The following is an 18,424-nucleotide window of genomic DNA, read 5'->3' as shown; positions in this document are numbered from 1 at the left end:
CTTGTATCTCTGTGAGTCTTGATGCGTAGGGTGGTTCCTAGGTAGCTTAGTTGTTTTTGAAATACTTAGTTCTGGACTTTGCATTTGGACTCAGTTTTCTGAGGAACAATGTCGATATAGTTGTTATTGCAGTAACCAGTACTGGTGTTTGGTCAAGTATTTATGCATGCATGTGTAAGATGGTATTTGAAACTGTGAGTCTGAATTCTGAAGTGGGAAAAAGTAGGTGCATTTTATGGTAAGCACATCACAAAGCAGTTCAGCTTTGTTAGGTTCTGTTACGCACATCACAGAGTCTGAGTTGGGTTCAAGGGTTTGTTTGTTTATTTCAAATGTTCCTTTTATTTTTTTCTTAGAGTGCTCTGGAAAACAGTGTATCAAATAAAGCACTTTGAAAGCTTTTGTCTGTGTCACATGGTTTTCTACACAGCCTCTTCCTATCAAAGTAGCAACAGCTGCCTGAAAACAGCACATGCAGTGGGAAATGCAAAAGGGTGCTGAGGAATGTTCCAGAGGTAGCTGGAGGAAAAGTCTGAGAAAAGTTATTAGAAATCAGCAAAACATGACAAGGAAAGGAAGGGGGGGAAGGTGAGGGCTGCCCCAGAAGTAATGCCTTGAGAAAAGACTGCAGCTGAACGATTGACAACAAACTGGCGGGAAATGCTTTGAGTGCCTGCAGTTCTGTGAGTGAGGTCGTGGCAGGACGTGAGGTTTCAGAAGAAGCTCTTGATGTGAAAGGAGCAGTTGGTGCAGTTAATTCTAGAAAGGTTTATCTGGTACAGGGGTAAGTATTGCCACAAGCACGCAGTGCGCAGGCTGCCCTTCTCTAGCGGTAGCACCAGTGCACAGCTGTGTCCGTCAGAACCATCTCAGGGTGGCAGAGGGCGGCTTGGCCCCTCCTCACAGAGCGGTGCCCGCACCCTGCGGTGTGACACCCAAACCAGCTTTTGTAAGGCACGTGGGGGGATGTTGTCTGGCATGACACTAAAGAGGTACGGTCTTGAAATGAGTAGAGGTGCAAACAGAGGTAGTGTTTGGGCAGAAAATGAGCACAAAACTGGAAGCAGTAGTATCAAGTTGTTTGAGTTTTCCTCTTATGTTTCTGTAACTGGTGCAAAATGTAACAGGGTAGGTGTCATTTGCTTGTATATAAAGTAAGAAGGTGCTGTCCTTACAGCGCTCAGGAGGTCTGGGTGACTTTGGGATGAGAAATAACAGGCATGGAATGGACTCCCAGCAGTGCGACAGTTGGGGCATGTCATTGAAAGTTTCTGTGAGGAGCATGAAGCTCATCAGCTGGGCATGCAAAATGGAGACTGTGAGCCACCAGTGCAACTAGCCCGTCAAGTGTAATTGGTTAAATACTTGCTAGAGACAGGCAAGTGTTAATGTGACCTTGCATTGGAATACAGCGCCTACAATCTGTTTTTCCATGTTAAATTCGGGGGGAGGATAAGGATGGGTCAGATAATGTACAATGACAATTAGGATAATGGGTAAACTGTTATGCAAATGAGACTGAAAGACCTTTAGCCATTGGGCCTAAATGAGAGAGGATCTGAATTTATAATGGCATGCTATAAATGCATTAAAAATAAATATTGAGAAAGGAAGAAGAACCAATTAACCTGAAAGGAGACATTGGTAAAAGAACCAAAGCGTACCACCAGGCTGTAATTCAGCTTGGTTCTACGCAAATTCTTCAAGTACCCAGGGTCACCTGTGATAGTTCAATGGGGGCAGCAGAAATAACTGATTTTAAGGAAGAGTCGTGTTGGCTTACAAACAATATAAGGATGGGGTTATTTGAAATAGTGAAGGATTGTCTTGCTTATCCAATATTTCCCTTCCAGATGTCTAACTTTCTGCACATGTTGAGGTGTGTTTTCCTCTGTGAAAGGATACATCTAAGTGTAAAGGCATCCCCATCTCCTTTCACAAAACAGAAGCATAATGTCGCAGTGTTGAATGTGGTGGGAGATTGGTGGGTGGAATCTTTGGGAGCAGGGAGTAACCATAAATAATTGTTAATACCCTGGGAGAAAAAAACCTTAAGGAGAACAAGCTGAAATTCTTGCTTTTTTTCCCCTTCAGCTCCACCAATGTTGACATTTTACGAAAGACAAAAGAGTGTGAGCAAAATGCAATGATTTTAAGCAAGAGCAAAAGATGTTGCGTTGTAGAGTAAGGCTGAATGTGATTTGTCTGGTAATGTGCTAATGGTAATCTAATTATAGATGATCACTAAGATTTCTACTGGACATTGCTTCAAAAATTTTTGAACTTTGATTGCTGCAGAAAGCAGATGCTCTTTTTCTGACAGTAGCTAGCGCCAGTCAGAATTGTATTTAATTTCTAATAAAACACAGCTATATACTTCACTGTGTTTGCACTGTAATGTAATGGGTTTTTCGTGCTTAAGTCACATCACTCTCTACGTAGAGAGCTTCTTTCAGAATTAATCTTTTTTTTTCTTTTTTCTCCTGATGGTCATTTGAAAAAGAAGTATATTCAGGAACATGTCAGAAAAACATAAAAGCTAAGGAATAGTTGCATATGTGCAGAATGACATTCTCCTAATGTTCTGTCCTTCAAATTGTTGATGAAAAATGTTCTACTTCAAACTGAAAAAAAAAATATATGACTCACATTGTTTGGGATGTGATAACAACTGAATAAAGTGGAGTTGATGTACAGGCATTTTTTCCTTTAATTGTGAGTTTTTCAACCATTTATGCTTGCATATCTTGGCTGACTTAGCGAAGCGTAAGTGGACAATGTAAAGCTGTCCAGACTCTTTTGTTTAAAACTTCCATTTTGATTACTGGGAGAAAACATAAATTAAGGGAGGCAGTGCAGCAGGGATGTATATGTTGAAGACTCCGGGCAAACAAAAGTAAATCTGCCAAGACTTAAATATTTATTTTCCCTCTAAGACATTTTTTCAGAGAATGGGATGTTATTTCCCAGTCCTCTGTAATATATATACAGAGGAAAAGATGGAGCATCCAAACACGTATAACAGAATACTGAAAATCACTGCGACTTCAGCATTTCAAATTAGGAAGGAAAAAGAGTTAGGTCAACAAAGCCATTTAGTGTGTGTTTCCTGTAGAGAGTGGTAGCAATACCCAGGTGCCCGTGCCAGGCAAGTCTGTGCTTTGCACCATTAGAACCTTGGCCCTGGCTCCGCTCCCGGGCTCTGCCTGGATCCATCTTCTGTCTCTCGGCACTTGACACAGCATTTGTTCTTGGGTAAAGTCAGCATTCAAAGCAGCATACCCGGTGTGGACTTCAGGGTTCAGAAAAGACCATTACATGCTCTGTGATTGTTCTTAAAGCATTCCTATAGATTTTAGAACAGGATATACGATTTAACACTCTGAAGCGTGTGTCTACCTGTGTGGGTTTTTTTTACCTTGTCTCCTTTTCTGGATGTATGTGGTAAATGACAGATTGTCTCAGATAATATTCATGTGATACTACAAAATAATTCTGCAGACATGGTAAAAGCTTTTAGAGACACTAAAACTGATTATCTCTTCTGTAGCACTTTTCATCTTCAAAGCACTTACCAACATTAACTAATTAATCCTCACAGCATCCCTCTGAGTTGGATATCATTGCCATTATACAAATGAAGGAATTGAAGCGAAACACTTTGCGTCTAGCTCAAGATCGCCAAGACGGTTGGTGACAGATGGAATTAGAATGCACAGACCTGTATTTCCAGGTTCTTTGCTCAGACCACTGCACCATTTCTCTCTTGACGAATGTATGTAGAGGTATTGGTAGTCTAACTGTAGCTGAGGGCTGAGCTTATTAATGAAATCTCGTTAGGAGTTGCTTTGATGGGAAACTCATTTGTGGTCAGACAGAATATTATCTTTTTAAAACCTTCTTTTGCAACATTTTCCTGAACAGACAAGAGTGCAATCACTAATGAATTGCCCCAGACATGATTTACTTTCGTTGTAGCTATAGCTAATTGCAAAATGGTTTAAATCTTTGCTAAGAATGTTATGCTCTTTGGAAAAGAAAGCTTCTGTTTCTTGGTGCTAACATGTTGGGTATCCTGGGTCATCATCGTGCTGACTTTTTTAGCTGTGTTAGATGAGTTCCTGAGTGCACTCCATTATAGGGAAGCTCGGTGAAGAAAAAAGAGAACATGGGCTCTCAAGCTGTAGCCAAGTGCTATGACATTATTTTCTAATCAAATGACATAAATTTTTTGCAGAAATTCTCAAATTCTCATGTGATTTTTCCCTTCCCCCTCCAGCTAGATATACTAGGCAGGTACAATTCCACATTGTTTATGACGGGACTTGCGTATATAGGCAATAGTGGGGAACAGGGAAAGTTTTCTTCTTTGAATTTTTACAGGTTTTGTGAATAATGATATCAGAAATACTTGAACTGAAGGAGGAGGATTACAGCATGTACTTTAAGGCAACTACTGAAATGATGCTGGGCACAGGTTGATTACAAGCAAACACAAAAACAGCTACTACGGAAAACATAATTAAAGGGTGCATTAGCGGTGATTGCTCAGACCTGTCTGGAAGTCCACACAGAAAATCCTCCCATTTAGTAAGTGGAAGGCTCTCAGTTTGCTAATTGTCAGACTCCCACATTGTCTAATGCTGTAGCAGCCCTGAGCGAAAATATTCTCTCTTAAGAAGAAACTGCTATTTGAAGTAAAACTTGTTGAGTAGAGGAAGTAAAAATGAGGTTTTTGGCAATCCTGTGCTCCCCACTGCTTACTGTGCAATAGCATCAAGGAGTTTGAAACTAGTGCAGCAGAAGCTATATAGCCTACAGAATGCAGAAAGATCTAGAGAGCTGTACAACAGGCTTCCATACTGGGCTTCGTGTATATAGCTGGTGGCATTTTTTGTCTGTTTCACTCACAGTTTAAATGATCAAATCAAAATACTCAAAAATTTTCAGATTTCCAGATTTGATTTTTAGGATGTAAAAGGATAAATTTATATTCAGAATTTTGAGTTAGCTGGGTTTCAGAAAGGCTTCACAGTGTTTCTGCTCCTTGCTCACATGTCCATACAGGGTGGTGACTTTCCTCTACTAAGTTGAAAATGTATGCTTCTACTGTCATATTGTGTAATACTGGACAAAAGTTGAAGAAAATACAAATCTCCCATTATAAAATTGAACTGTACTACAGCAGCAAAGGAAGAAAGACTAGAAGAGCTAAGTCCAATTCTGCTAAGTGGTCTAAAATTGAAAGGGTTGGATTGAAAGTTGAATAAGTTTGAAATATAAATTTATCTTTATTAGCTTGGTGTTCACTGGATCTAAGTGTCACAGTAGAAAGAGTAATAGTGGTGCTTATGCAATATGCAAAAATGTGCCTTGTTGGAATACTTGGCTTTATACAACTGAAATTAAAATCTGTGCATTTACCTTATTGCTCTTGGTATATTGAAACTAACTACACTCCAGAACAACTTAAATTTCAAAAGTCCACTGGACAGGTGTTGGGGGTTGAAGGCTTTCCACATGTCCTTTAGGAAGGTGTTTTTATGCCATCTCTGAGGCATAATTCTCTGATGAGCACTTTCCTTGCCAGCTGAGGAACTGTTTGCCAAGACAACAGCTATTTAGCTGTCTGTGAGGCGTAGGTACTGGCGCTGACAAAGAGATGCTGGAAATATCAGCACCGTGTTTTAGCTTTCTGTAGCTGCCAGCCACTGAGCTGGGCAGCCAGGACTGTAGGTGGTCTCCGCCGGGTTGAGGGGCATCGCTTTGCCTCTTCGTGTCTGCAGGAAGCTGCTCCAAGAACACGAGCTGCTGGGGGCTCTGGTGTTGTCAGTAAATAGTGCTCGAAGTTCAGCAGACATGCTTTTAGAAAAATTAGAAAGTATAAAATTAATATTTAACCAGATTACTACATTTTGTCTGCTTCATTATTTATTTATTAATTTATTAAAATGCTGTTGATGGAAATGATATTGACAGTGGTGTTTGGTTTTTTTTTTGTTGATGTGTGTTGGTTGCTTTTTTTTTTTTTTTAATATCTTCTGGTAAATGGAAACTGATCTTTGTTACGAACACAAACCATCTAACAAGCCATATGGGGTAAATGCTCTAATAAGGCAATAATTATTAGAGCATGATGCATTAATGTTTAATATTGTTCATAACTCAGCTTTAAGAGATTCATAATGGAGATGAGAGGGGAATGTTGTCTTAAGTGTTTATGATTGTGTTAATATTAAGACATACTGCAGGAAAGAAAACAATTTTCAGTTACCTTACCCTGTCTGTTTGTAGAGGTTATTCTGAAGAAGTTGTTCTTCCAAATTTATTGTAATTAAGCAGTTCTGCCAGAGTGAAGTATTAGGAGCAACTTTTCATTACTGTGAGCCCATGAGATCTTATTTGCATAGTTCTTAAAAGATGAGCATTCCAAATTCTTTTGACTTGCAACTCTGACTCCAAATTCTTGGTAATAGGAATTCCAGAACCTTTGCTTGTTATGGAAATCTCACAGTCATTCCTTCTGCATCTCAAATCATAATGCCTCTGTGCTCTGTGGTTTGGCCTGTGCAGATAGATCAGATTCTCCTCAGGTAAAAGCGCTTCTAAATAACATGCTGTCCTTTCAGAGGGAAGTGAAGGATGCTCAGAAAGTTTAGAGATGGTGTTTGTTCAGACCATGACAGAGTAAATACTTAGGAAGGAGGAAGAAAAGCAACAGTTTATTGTGGGAATGAGTGGAATATACAGCATGGTAAGGTTTTATAAATCTCTCTAATCAGTTATGGGCACATTCTGATTGCACGTATTTTTGTGTTTTTTTGTCTGAAGCAGTTGCTGATTATCTTCTTTCGCTTAGGAAGTCTTTATAGGAGATAAGATTTCTTTCTTGTGCATTAGAAATGAAAACATTTCTTAAAATTGGCGTTGTCATTTTGATGCTATAGCTAGACTACAAACATTCGCATTTTCAGAATATTTGTTGGCCCTTTTGTCAGAGTATCTGTATCCTTACAGCCTTCATTTGGATCTGTTCTTCTGTTTTGAATTTTTACTCTTTGCTCATTGTTTTTTTAATCTCTGTCGAATCTTCTAATCGCAACCTGAACCCAGTAATATTTGAGTTGAGTTTTTGAGATCATGAAGTCAGGTGGAAGTTAAGCAGTACACATTAACGTATACAGAATTGCGTCTAATACCGGCAGGCTACGAGCTTGATCAAACTTTCAGACTCACTGGTATTTTGCTTCTGGTTTTAAGTGTCTGTACGCATGCTGTTAATACTGATACCTAATGTGTGAAACACATAACTGTTTATCACAGCCCAGCAGGCAGGATACAGGTATTTTCAAACAGCACTACTGTATGCTTATCTCAGTAGCGCTAATATCCCCTGCCAAAACAGACACGATATACTGAAGCATCTGTAACCATACAGGATCTCTGCGTATGCCTTGAATTTAGCCTGCAGCATGTCTGTCATCCGTGGTGATCCTAATGTTGTGGCCGATGTTGCAAGAAGCAGAGCACGGATGCTGACTTAAAATCAGTACAGTGGTTATGGACGTGTGACATGTCCATTAAGCTACACTGTCCTCTTTTCCACTTTCCCTCTTCCACCCTTGTGCTCTGGCAAGTTTGCAAACATGAAAGTTGGCTACTGTTTCCTATAGGGATGGGATGCGGATCACAGACTAGATAGCTAACTAGAATAGTAAGGACCAAACCTACCTGCTGTCAAAGCTTAATCCTAGTTAATGAAATACGTTCCCATCTGCCTCAAAGGTCTGTTTTAATGAATTTTGGGAAACCTTTCTTTTCTTTATTTCACTGACTGGATTAAACCTGACCCCAAAATGTAGGAGAAGGACAAGTTCAATACTGAAAATCATTTTCTGGTTTTTTTTTATGTCCAATATTTGCATACTTATGTGCTTAATTACAACACTATTGTGTAGAGACCCAATCTTTGCAGTGCGGTGACTTACTGAAGATCTATCTTTAAGTGATAAATGAAAAGGAAATGCTGCCTTCCAGCTGCATATAAAACAGAGTTTATTGCCACCTGAATCTGCGCCTTATTTGCTGGGTGGGTGAGGATATGGAAAAGGAAGCTTAAAGGATGTATGTGTTAACGCTTTTTTCCTAACTTCTCTTCATGTAGTTAAGTTATTTGGATGTATTTCCAGTGTTGTTCAACCTCCCTGAAATAAATCTTCATGAAATTCAAAGGGGAAAACTATATGTTTGGGGTTAATCTTAGGATTTTACAACAACCTTTAGATCAAATCAAAACCGTTGGCTGTTGGTGAACCGTGGGTTGCTCTTGTTCGTGTGAGTCGCTCCATCACACACTCCAGCATGGCACTTTTGAAATGTGGAAATCTGTCACTTCTGAGATAAACCTGCTAATCCACCTCTCTCCTTGGCACATACTCTGTTCAGTGGGCAGATTTCTTACAAAGGTATTTTCTATCACTTTTGCCAGCGCTGCCTCAGTGTCATAAGCTGATGGCTTTAACTAGTGATTTTCTGTTTTTCAGACTCAACAGAGAAATCCAAACACCCCTCTGTGAAGTGTTTCTGGAGTTTATCCCCTGCTGAAAGCCTCCTCTAAGGTAGTAGTTACAAATGTCAGTAAGCGTATTATAAACAAAATTTCTGAGAAATGTTTCTTGCTCATTAAAGGAAGTTGTGAATTCCATAGCCTGCGTTATTTCTCAGTACCACCAGCAATCTTTGGCAGTCTTGCTGGTAAATATCTATGCAAGCTTCTGTTCTGGTTATTTTTTGTTCAGTTTTTTAATCATACTTCCTATACTGTTCAAATTCTATGGTTTAAATCTCTTCTTGTTACCTTTTTTTTTTTTGGTGGTTGTCTGATTTCAATATCTTGCTTGAATTTTTCTGTCCTTTCTGAGAAGTCCTGTTGGTTAGTGCTTTTAGTTTTTCTTTTTTTGCAACACCTACTCAACAGTTTACGTCTCTGTTAAGAATATTTATGATGTTCATTGTGTGTATTGCCTTACTAAAGAACTTGTGTGTTTTAGTTGCGAAATAACGCTCAGTCTAGATGCGGTGCAGTAAGCTTGTTGTCTGTGTGAGTTTTGGAAGATTTTCGGTGTGATGGTTACTCTCGCTTCTTCATGGATTCTCTTGTGGATTGTATGTTAAAATTCTCAGGATTGTGTCTGTGATGATGCATGTATATGCATCTGAATACATATTTTATATACAGGCATATATGCCTGTGTATATATGCACACACACATATATACACACCTGCTACTTTTGTTACTGGAAATTCAAAGTGTAGATACACAAATAAAAATACCTTGCTTAAATGTCTTTTTAAGAGGGAACATTCTTGATGTTGTTATGCTCCTTACAGTCTGTTGATCTGCTTTCTGAGCTGTGGTGATTGCTTTGTGCTTTGCAGGATAGACAACATCCGTTATATTGCTTCTCTGTTCACGGGTTTCTTTTATTAGGAGTAATAATGAAATTATTTGGGTAAATAAAAACAGGTATGTTATTCACAGTCCTGTGACTCCTTGTTGAAAATTAAAGACATGAATAGACTTGTGATTATGTCTTCAGTATTCCTATTGATTACTATTATTGTATTGTTTAGGCAAGGGTACAGTATGATGGTAAATTGCTGCCTGTGTGACACTGTTTTTTAGGTCATTGATATAGGGAATTAACGAGGAGGGTTTTATTCTGATCCAGTGTTGCCCTGGTATCTTTTCCCTTCTTCGCTAGGTGTTCAGTGGTGTGTTTTATGAAATTGATCAATCATTTTCACAGAAAGGGGGGAAAAAAAAAAGCTTATATGGCACATATAAACTGGTGGCATGGGCTTCGTCGATCACTTCACATTCCACTTTCAAGTCAGATGTATTGAAAGTCCTTTTTCTGAGTTTTGAAATTCAACATGCTAGCGGTTATAAATGCTCCATGATTTCACTTCTTGCTTGGATTTTGGGAGGCAAGTCTGATGGTTACAGCATTTCTTACATGTGCAGGATGTGTGAAACGGCCATCCGAAAAACCCTCAGCGTGTATATGGTACAGCCAGGCAAAACGTTGAGTTAAAGGACTGAAAACTTTGAGACACTGATTGGTCTGGAAAACTTACTTGGAGTCAACTTAGGAGAAATGAATCCATTTGTGAGGGGGAAAAAATACATTCAGAAACCTGGAGAAATATAGAGGACAACTGTGGCTTTCTATTAATTAGTGTACTTACATCATCTGACTTTTCTCTTTGTTTACCATCCTCATCCACTCCTCTGTTAGCTTCTCTGGTCCCAAAGACTCTGGAATTTGTAACAGTAATACACCGTAGCACATGAACAAGTTGTTGGATCTGATCTTTCCATTTTTTCGGCAGCGACACCTGAAAGGTCATCAGTCTCTAAGCAGGCTTCAAATATTCAAGTGCACTTTTCAGCTATGAATTCATGTGTTGTGCATACATTAATTATGCATCATTTAAAACTAGGGGAGAAAAAAACATTTGAAATGTGACATTTTCTATCATAGGTCATCCTTTAAGTTGGATTAATTATATTAGTTTCTTCATTTAATCAGTAAGGCTGCTTGTGAGGACAACCATTTGGAATAAATAGTTCCAGTAATAAATGTTAACCAATAAACTTCTTAAAAGGAAGTAAATGCAGTTCAGAGGATACGTCCCAAACCGCTGGGTTAGAACAATGTTGCACAGGGTTTGTTTGCTGGTGGGCGATGTGCTCTTGTGTTTGGTTGTGGCTTTGTTTTGTAGGGTTGGGTTTTGTCTTTCTGCATATCAAGTAGGCATGTTGGCAGTTTTCCATGACATCGTAGTTACACTTATGAAAAAATTCAGCTATTTGAAGCCATGTTCTATGCTTCTTTCTTGAGACTCACGTAGTTGAAAAGCTCGTGGTTCATGCAAAGCAGATTATTCATGTCTTTCTTTTGCATGGGGATTGTTTGTATTTTTAATATCCCTAAATGTGATGTGGAACTGATGCCTTAGTTTTGATCATAGCGTTATTTAGGTTATTTCGGGCCACAAGCAACCATAACCAATTGAGGAAGGGGCTGAGTAGGCAGTTTCTTTCGCCTCTTTTTAAAAAAGGCTTTTAGTGCTTCTGTCTCATTTTGCTTCCTCATATAACAAATAAAAGAATGTTTCAAAATGCGGTATGTATTAGTGGGCTTATTTTAAAAACTGGAGATATATTGTTTTGGAAGTGATTGCACAAGAGAAGAAAAACAAATTTGAATGCAGACATTGAACTCAGTGTCTGGAGGGTTTATAAACCAGAATTTGGCCAGTTATGAAGAAAACGCAATGCTGTTGTAATGGCTGGGTCCTGTGAAAACACTGGATAGAGAGAGTAAAGAATTACTGGAATAATGCTGACTTCCCACTGGCCATCATTATCTGCTCGTTAGCAGTGTTAGGATTTACTTTCTTGTATTCCAGATACATCCACTAGAGCAGTATGTTTAGTTCTGTAAAAATCTTCAGCTAACTGCACTTAGTTTCTCTAGTCAAGCTTCTTTTTTTCTTAAAGCTCTTCCTGTTCCACCCCCCGCCTCCCCCTCCCCCCCAATACCTTCTATTCATGTTAGCCTCTGAGAATTTTTTTTATTATTATTATTTCTCTTTGGCTCCTGCAAGCTTACTACTGTTGGAGTAGGGCGTCCTCTTTCAACAAATTTTCATTGGAGTTCTTCATAGCCACCTAGAAATATTTATAACCTTGAAGTTGTCTTTGATCCCAAATCAGCTTTTAATTACGAATTTAGTAAAACTGGAAAAGTGAATGCTGACTCAGGAGGATGCAGTTATTTTAAGGCTTCTGTTACTATTTATAGCAAACTTATTAGCACATATCATTGCTGGCCTTCCTGAATACTTGCTTATGTAGAATTCATCAGCTAGTGGATTAATTTCCTGAAGGTTTACATGGACCATTGCACTGCTGAAATAGTCACTGTGTTATTTATGAGAAATTTTGAGTTGCTTAGTACATTCTGTTCCTTACTAACACAAGAGAAATAGCAAAACACCATGAATCCTGAGCTATTTGTTTAGTATTGTATTGAAAGTTAGGTTAAATTTTGCATTTTTTTCTTCCACAATTGTGATAGGCCTTGAAATTCTCATATGTACTGAATGGGATTTTTTTAGCAGGAATGATTGGAAGATGTAGAGTCAGTGATACTTCATGACCTTTGTAACCTCACTTGCAGTTTGTTCCTGAATACATCAAACAAATGTTTGCATTCCTGAGGAAAGTTATAAAAGGATATCTGCATGAAACTGTTGTATGGAAGACCTTCAACTCATTGTCTAGTCACATTTTGCTATTATAATCGTTAAGAAATCTGCATAAAGTCCTTGATAGGTTAAAAAAAAAAAAAAAACTGTGCATTTAGATAACTTTTCTTGGCAATATGATTCAATCTTTGTCAAAATGTGCTTGTTTATATAACCTTAAGAAATATAAATTAGTGCAAATAAGTGATCAGCACCCTCTATTTTCACTAATTTTACTATATATTCAGAAATTGATATACTAGATACTGGAGATTAGGGACACGATCAAATGCAGTCAATTCTCTGATTTATGTTTTTGGTAAAAAGGTGGGGAAACAAAATAGATCTTCCCTTTACGTGAACTGTTTGTCTCATTAATTGGACTATTAAGAAAAGTAGACACAAATGTTGAAATCATGCAGACATCTGTAAAATACATGAAAACAGGTTTCCCATTGAGGATAGAATGGCCATGGAAGAGAAGACTGATCTCTAGCATGGAGGGCAAGAGCCCTGAATTGAGTATTGAGCTCTGTTATGTTCAGTTTCAGCTCACTTTTTGTGCAGTGCAACTTGGAGCCAGAATAGACATTTAAATTACATTTAAATCTCTGGGTTTGAATTATAAAACCAATGCTTTGACTGGTTTTGCTGGTTAGCAACTTGTAGTATCAGTTCTTTATTTAGTAATATATGATTTGTTTGTGTTTTTTAGTAATTGCGGGAACTTAGTGATTAACTACTCTCAGATTTCTTTCCTTTTGGAGACATGCTTTTATTTTAGACATCTTATGTTCCTGTTGCTGAGTAAACAACAACAAATCTTATTACTTCCTCTTCTTATTTACCTTTTCATTGGGTAAGGATAATGAAAATCTAAATTAGATAGTTTTTCTGCCCTGTATTCAATGTCAAATCCATCAACTTGTCAATGTATTTAATAAAATGGGAAGAGGGGCTTCCAACGTAGCTGCAAGTAGTAGTTCTTGCCATTTTTTAAGTGGATTTATTCAAAACAGTTATTAAGAGATACATGGGTTGCTCTGAAAGTAATGTGCCCTACTTATTTGCATGGAAACTCCAACAGACACAAAGAGCACAGTAACACTCGAGCAAATTCTCAGCTACAGAACACTGTTTGTTCAGCATAGTCACCGCCAGTAGTCACTATGTATTTTTGCCAGTGTTGAACAAGAGCCTTGCATTCACTGCTCTTAAAAGTCTGCATGGCCATCTAGAACATGGCTTGTCTTTTACATCATGGTCACTACTGCTGAAACGCACTACCCACCACCTCACTGTGCTCACATCCACTCTGGGTCTCCATAAATGTTCAGCAAGTATCAGTGAATGCCAGTGGGTGCCATATTTTCCACAAGGAACAATTCAGTTCCACATCTTTGCTTCCTACGCACTTCCATGTCAGATGCCGTTCTGTCAGACTGCCCCTCTGCTCCCATCTGTCGCATGGCAGCACAATGTAATGGAGTATTGGTGGGACTATACTACTACTGTATAGGGGACATATATACTGTATACTGGGACTGTACTACTACTGCCACCCCACCAACATCCGCCTCTGACACTGTGGGCCAGCTCAATAAAATAGGAGGCATTACTTTTGGAGCAGCCCTCATATAATCTGACTCCTATACCGAAGTCTGCAATGAGCATTAAATTAAATATTGCCTTAACAGCTAGTGCTTAGCACATTTATGTGGGTGCTCCGGACTGCTTACTTTTGTCCCTATAAGGTGTTCTTTTGCAATAGCAAGGTATATTTTTTTGTTGGTAGTGCAAGAACTATGTGAATAGATCAAAGCTTGCATTTGCTTAATTCTAGTCTCTGGTTTAAGTGTTAAGAGAAGAGGCCTGAAGTGGCATGTGAAAGCCTTTGGATGGTACTGTAATCTCTTCAGATGTTAAACAGAATTGCCAGGAGAAATCTTGTAAGAACGAAGTGCAACAAAAGAAAAAATGAGGCAATAGAATTGTGCAGTGACTTCTTCGGAAGATGGCTTGCTAACTTCGAATGAAATGCCAACTTAGAGGAAAGGGTGGATAGGGAAAATAAAATACTGAGGCGAGGTCTTAGAGCAGCATTTATTGCTTATCATGTAGAATTAGTGACTGCAACGTGTGCATTCTGACTAGAGTACTGAAGGTAAGAATTTACACCTACCATTTTGGCCAATACCTATTTAGTGAAACTGACTGCTGGGCAAAAAAATGAATCTTGTTTGCATGGCAGCTGTGAACATTTCTGCATGATAGTGTGCATGTGCGCACATGAGCATGCATAGGTACAGAAGTGCATGGACATATATGTCTCAACATAGTTGTTAGTTTTCTGGTACTTGAGGAGAACATGTGAGTTAAAGAAGGGAAAACATTACGTATTTGTACAATATTTGAGATTATTTGCATTTTATTTCTTAACAAAGATTATAGCTTTTTATGTCATTTAAGTATTTGGACATATGTTTAAAAAAAATCTAATGACTCTGGACTAAACAAAGTAAACTCCTACTTTGTAATTCCTTATTCTAAAGTCTCTTATATATTGTTTAGCTGCAAGATTTGTCATGCCCTGTGTTCTTTAAAGATTGTTTACATAAGTTCTTTGCTCACGTATCTATCTATATGATTTCTACTGATGATGAAATAAACCTGTTCCCTTTGCAGTACAGCTATTTCTATTTGCATTAGTAAGAGAATATTTAATGTTGTAGTATCCTTCAGATAATACAGAATAAATCTTATACCTGCAGAAGTTCAGTTTCAGGTTAATACCCCAGTCATTACAGGGTGATGTTTAATTTAGATGTCCAAAAGCTATAGATCATCGCCACTGGATGGTTGTACCATGGCCAGGAAGAAATGAAAAACTGAGGAATTTATGCATGACTCATGCGTGAAGATTCTCTCATTACCAATAGGATAAACTTTAGAAACAAGGGAATGCACCCCAAAGCTGTAGTGACGTCCTCACTTTTCTTTGCGAGGGTCTTGTGGTTTCTCCAAAAGCAGCTGCATTGCAGGGCATAGGGGCTTTCAGAGACAGCTCCTCCTAATCTCTGAGGCCGTGACCTTGACAGATTAAGTAGAACAATGAGTTTGTGTTGTCAGAGCAATTCTGTCCAGAGGACAAAACATTTTATTTAGGCGGTGGATTGATGGTATTAAAGCTTTGAATTGATTTACTTTGCACACACAAATTTACTGTAAGTAGATTTTTATTAAACCAACCACTGGATTATTAAAGGAATTATTTTAGAACAGATGAGTTGATTTAAAAGAAGAGTAAAGGATCAAAAATCTCAGAATTTACTAATAAATTCCATCCCTGCCGTTCCTTTTTCTCAGGAACAAACCATCATCTTTTTGTTTGTTTGTTTTAACCTGCAGTCTAGTGGAAGGACTGTAGGCATATAAAGTTGTGCCCACATTAACCTAGAACACCAAAAGATATCTGAATAATCAAGAATTCAAATAATTATCGAGGTTGAGAGATGCATGATCTCTTGGTTGTTTTTTTTTTTTTTAAATGCTTCTGAAAAATGGAACAAATAAGTAGCATCAGTTACTTGGGGTCCCACGAGCTGTTTTAGCTACACAGATCTTCAGAATAAACAGAGAAATGTGTTACGAAAACATATATCCTTTTCACAACTGCAATTCTTCATTCTATCAGATTACCTAAGTGTTTAAATAAACAGTTTACCCAGAGAGCCTTTTCATTGTCTTTCCCTACCCTGCAATGCCCAGCAGGTGTTTACGTGTTTTTTCAATTCAAGCTATCGGTGTGGAGGAATACCAATAAATGTGTTAGTTTTAGATAATCCAGAATTCCCTTTGCTCAGCTTCTTATTTTATAGCTATCTGTGTGGGTTAGAAATCTATTACGGTGTGTTCATCTTCCACCCAAATCTATTCACCAAGCATCAAAACTCATCAGTGAGATGGAATAATGCCATTTAATTAGTCTTTGATATACAGTGTAATTAGGCCTTAATAAGGGGTAGTGCATCCTAAAATCAATTATCTTGCTCTTCTTAATAAGAGCAACTAATTAGTAGGTAAATCGCCACAGTTCCCCTTTTATCCTACAGTTTTCACAGTCCTGTGGAGGAAATTACTCAGCGATAGCTCGGAGAAATTTCGAGGCATACCTCAGAAGGTGCTTTGCCGAGCACTCCATGGTACATAAAGAAGTAAAATGGAAGAAGAAGCCTGATTCGAAACAATTTCTTGAGTGCTTTGCCTGAGTTGCTGGTGGGGTCACCTACGTGACAAAAGCAGAACCTCAGTGCTGCCCTGCCTGCTGCACTCCCTGCCTGAGTGCAGTGCCTGTCCCTGGCTTCGTTTCAGTGCAGCGATCAGTCAACCTATCTCATGGAAATTGGTGCTGCTACAAAGGATGGATTATGCGCTTTAAGAACATTTTTTACAAAATATGACTGTACGTGGAAAAAATGGCTTAGATTACAAATGCCAAAAAGGAAGGAGGGCAGAGGGAACACGCTACATCATTTGACAAAGAACATAGTGGCTATCGATAGATACTGAGTATCAGGGATTGTTCTAAGCACGCAAACCTAGAATGCTGCAGTTAGAGATCTCATTGTTTAGAGAGACTTCCTGCTTCTTCACGTGGAAGTTTCTTCCATTTTTAAATCTATTTTTGCAGTTAATTACTGAGCAAAGAATCATGGGTACCCACAGACCATTACAAAGGGAACTCAGAGTTTTTTCTAAGTTGTGTTTCAAAGTGCTATCTGTAGGCATGCACTGACCAGGACAGTCTGAAGTTTCATCGAGTTGTGCAGGCTAATGTACAGTATATCACCGTAGATTTGTCTGATTTGATGATGTCATTATCTTTCATTGGACAATCATTTTTTGTCTGTTGGAGGGAACTCAAGGGCAAGTTTGTCATTAATGAATGAATGGAAAGCCTTTCTTTTCCATTCCTTTCCTGCTGCTCCTACAACCTCTGCATGCTGGTCTCTTTACACCAAATTCACTTGCTAAGCACGTCAGTGAGATTTTATAACTGTGAAAGTGTGATGTTGCTCCCTCAGTTTCCCTTATGCTTTTCTAGACACTTTTGGTGTTAGTCATTAATGACAACACAGTGCCCCGTTAAGAGAGTCTGAGGTTGCCTTCTGTTCTTTGTTTTTCTTCTCTGCTGCGTTACTCGTGTGTTTTGCAGAATGAAGCATTTTGAAGGCGACTGTTCCTCCCTCTGAGATTTGGTGAAATGATGTATTCTTTTGATATCTTTTCCTGATTCAAAAGCCTGTCTCAGTAATTTCATTAATCATAGAATCATAGAATTCCAACTAGGTTGGAAAAGACCTACAAGATCACCCAGTCCAACCATCCACCTACCACCAATAACCCCACTAAACCACGTCTCTCAACACTATATCTAAATTTTTCTTGGAGGCCTCCAGGAATGGTGACTCCCCCACCTCCCTGGGCAGCCCATTCCAGCGCCTGACCACTCTTTCAGAAAAGTAGAATTTCCTGATGTCCAGCCTAAATCTCCCCTGACACAACTTCAGGCCATTTCCCCTCGTCCTGTCACTAGTTACAAGAGAGAAGAGGCCGACCCCCAGCTCACTACAACCTCCCTTCAGGTAGTTATAGAGAGGGATAAGGTCTCCCCTGAGCCTCCTCTTCTCCAGACTGAACAATCCCAGCTCCCTCAGCTGCTTCTCATAAGGCCTGTGCTCCAGACCCCTCACCTGCTTTGTCGCCCTTTATGAGCTTAAATTGTAATTATATTGTATTATAGTGTGTTGTTTTGCATTCCGATATCTTATTTAGTAAATTAATTTGTTTCTCCTCAGATTGTTGCCGCTGTTTTGCTCTCAGGCCCATCTCCCTACCCTTTTTTTTCCCTTTTCCCTTTCCCGCGGCATGGGTCCGTGAGTCCCCTGTCCCATTCGTCATGGAACCAGGCCGAACGCCCATAAACCGTTGAACACGCTCCAGGGCCTCAATGTCTTTCTTGCAGTGAGGGGCCCAAAACTGGACACAGCACTCAAGGTGCGGCCTCACCAGGGCTGAGGGCAGAGGGACAATGACTTCCCTACT

General features: G+C 38.9%; 1 long non-coding RNA gene across 1 annotated transcript in view; it reads left to right on the top strand.

Annotated features, from left to right (window-relative positions):
• Positions 1 to 18,424, top strand: part of LOC110405247 — a 1,207,595-nt gene that overhangs the window by 1,082,690 nt on the left and 106,481 nt on the right. Inside the window, exon 13 of the long non-coding RNA XR_002442765.1 lies at positions 8,544 to 8,618. This is a non-coding gene — a long non-coding RNA (uncharacterized LOC110405247). The remainder of the gene's footprint in view (positions 1 to 8,543; positions 8,619 to 18,424) is intronic.

The sequence above is a fragment of the Numida meleagris genome, chromosome 12 (assembly GCF_002078875.1).
Source record: "Numida meleagris isolate 19003 breed g44 Domestic line chromosome 12, NumMel1.0, whole genome shotgun sequence".
Classification (NCBI taxonomy): Eukaryota; Metazoa; Chordata; class Aves; order Galliformes; family Numididae; genus Numida; species Numida meleagris.
Note: the sequence above shows the minus strand (reverse complement) of the source record. Positions and strands in the feature narration are given on the sequence as shown.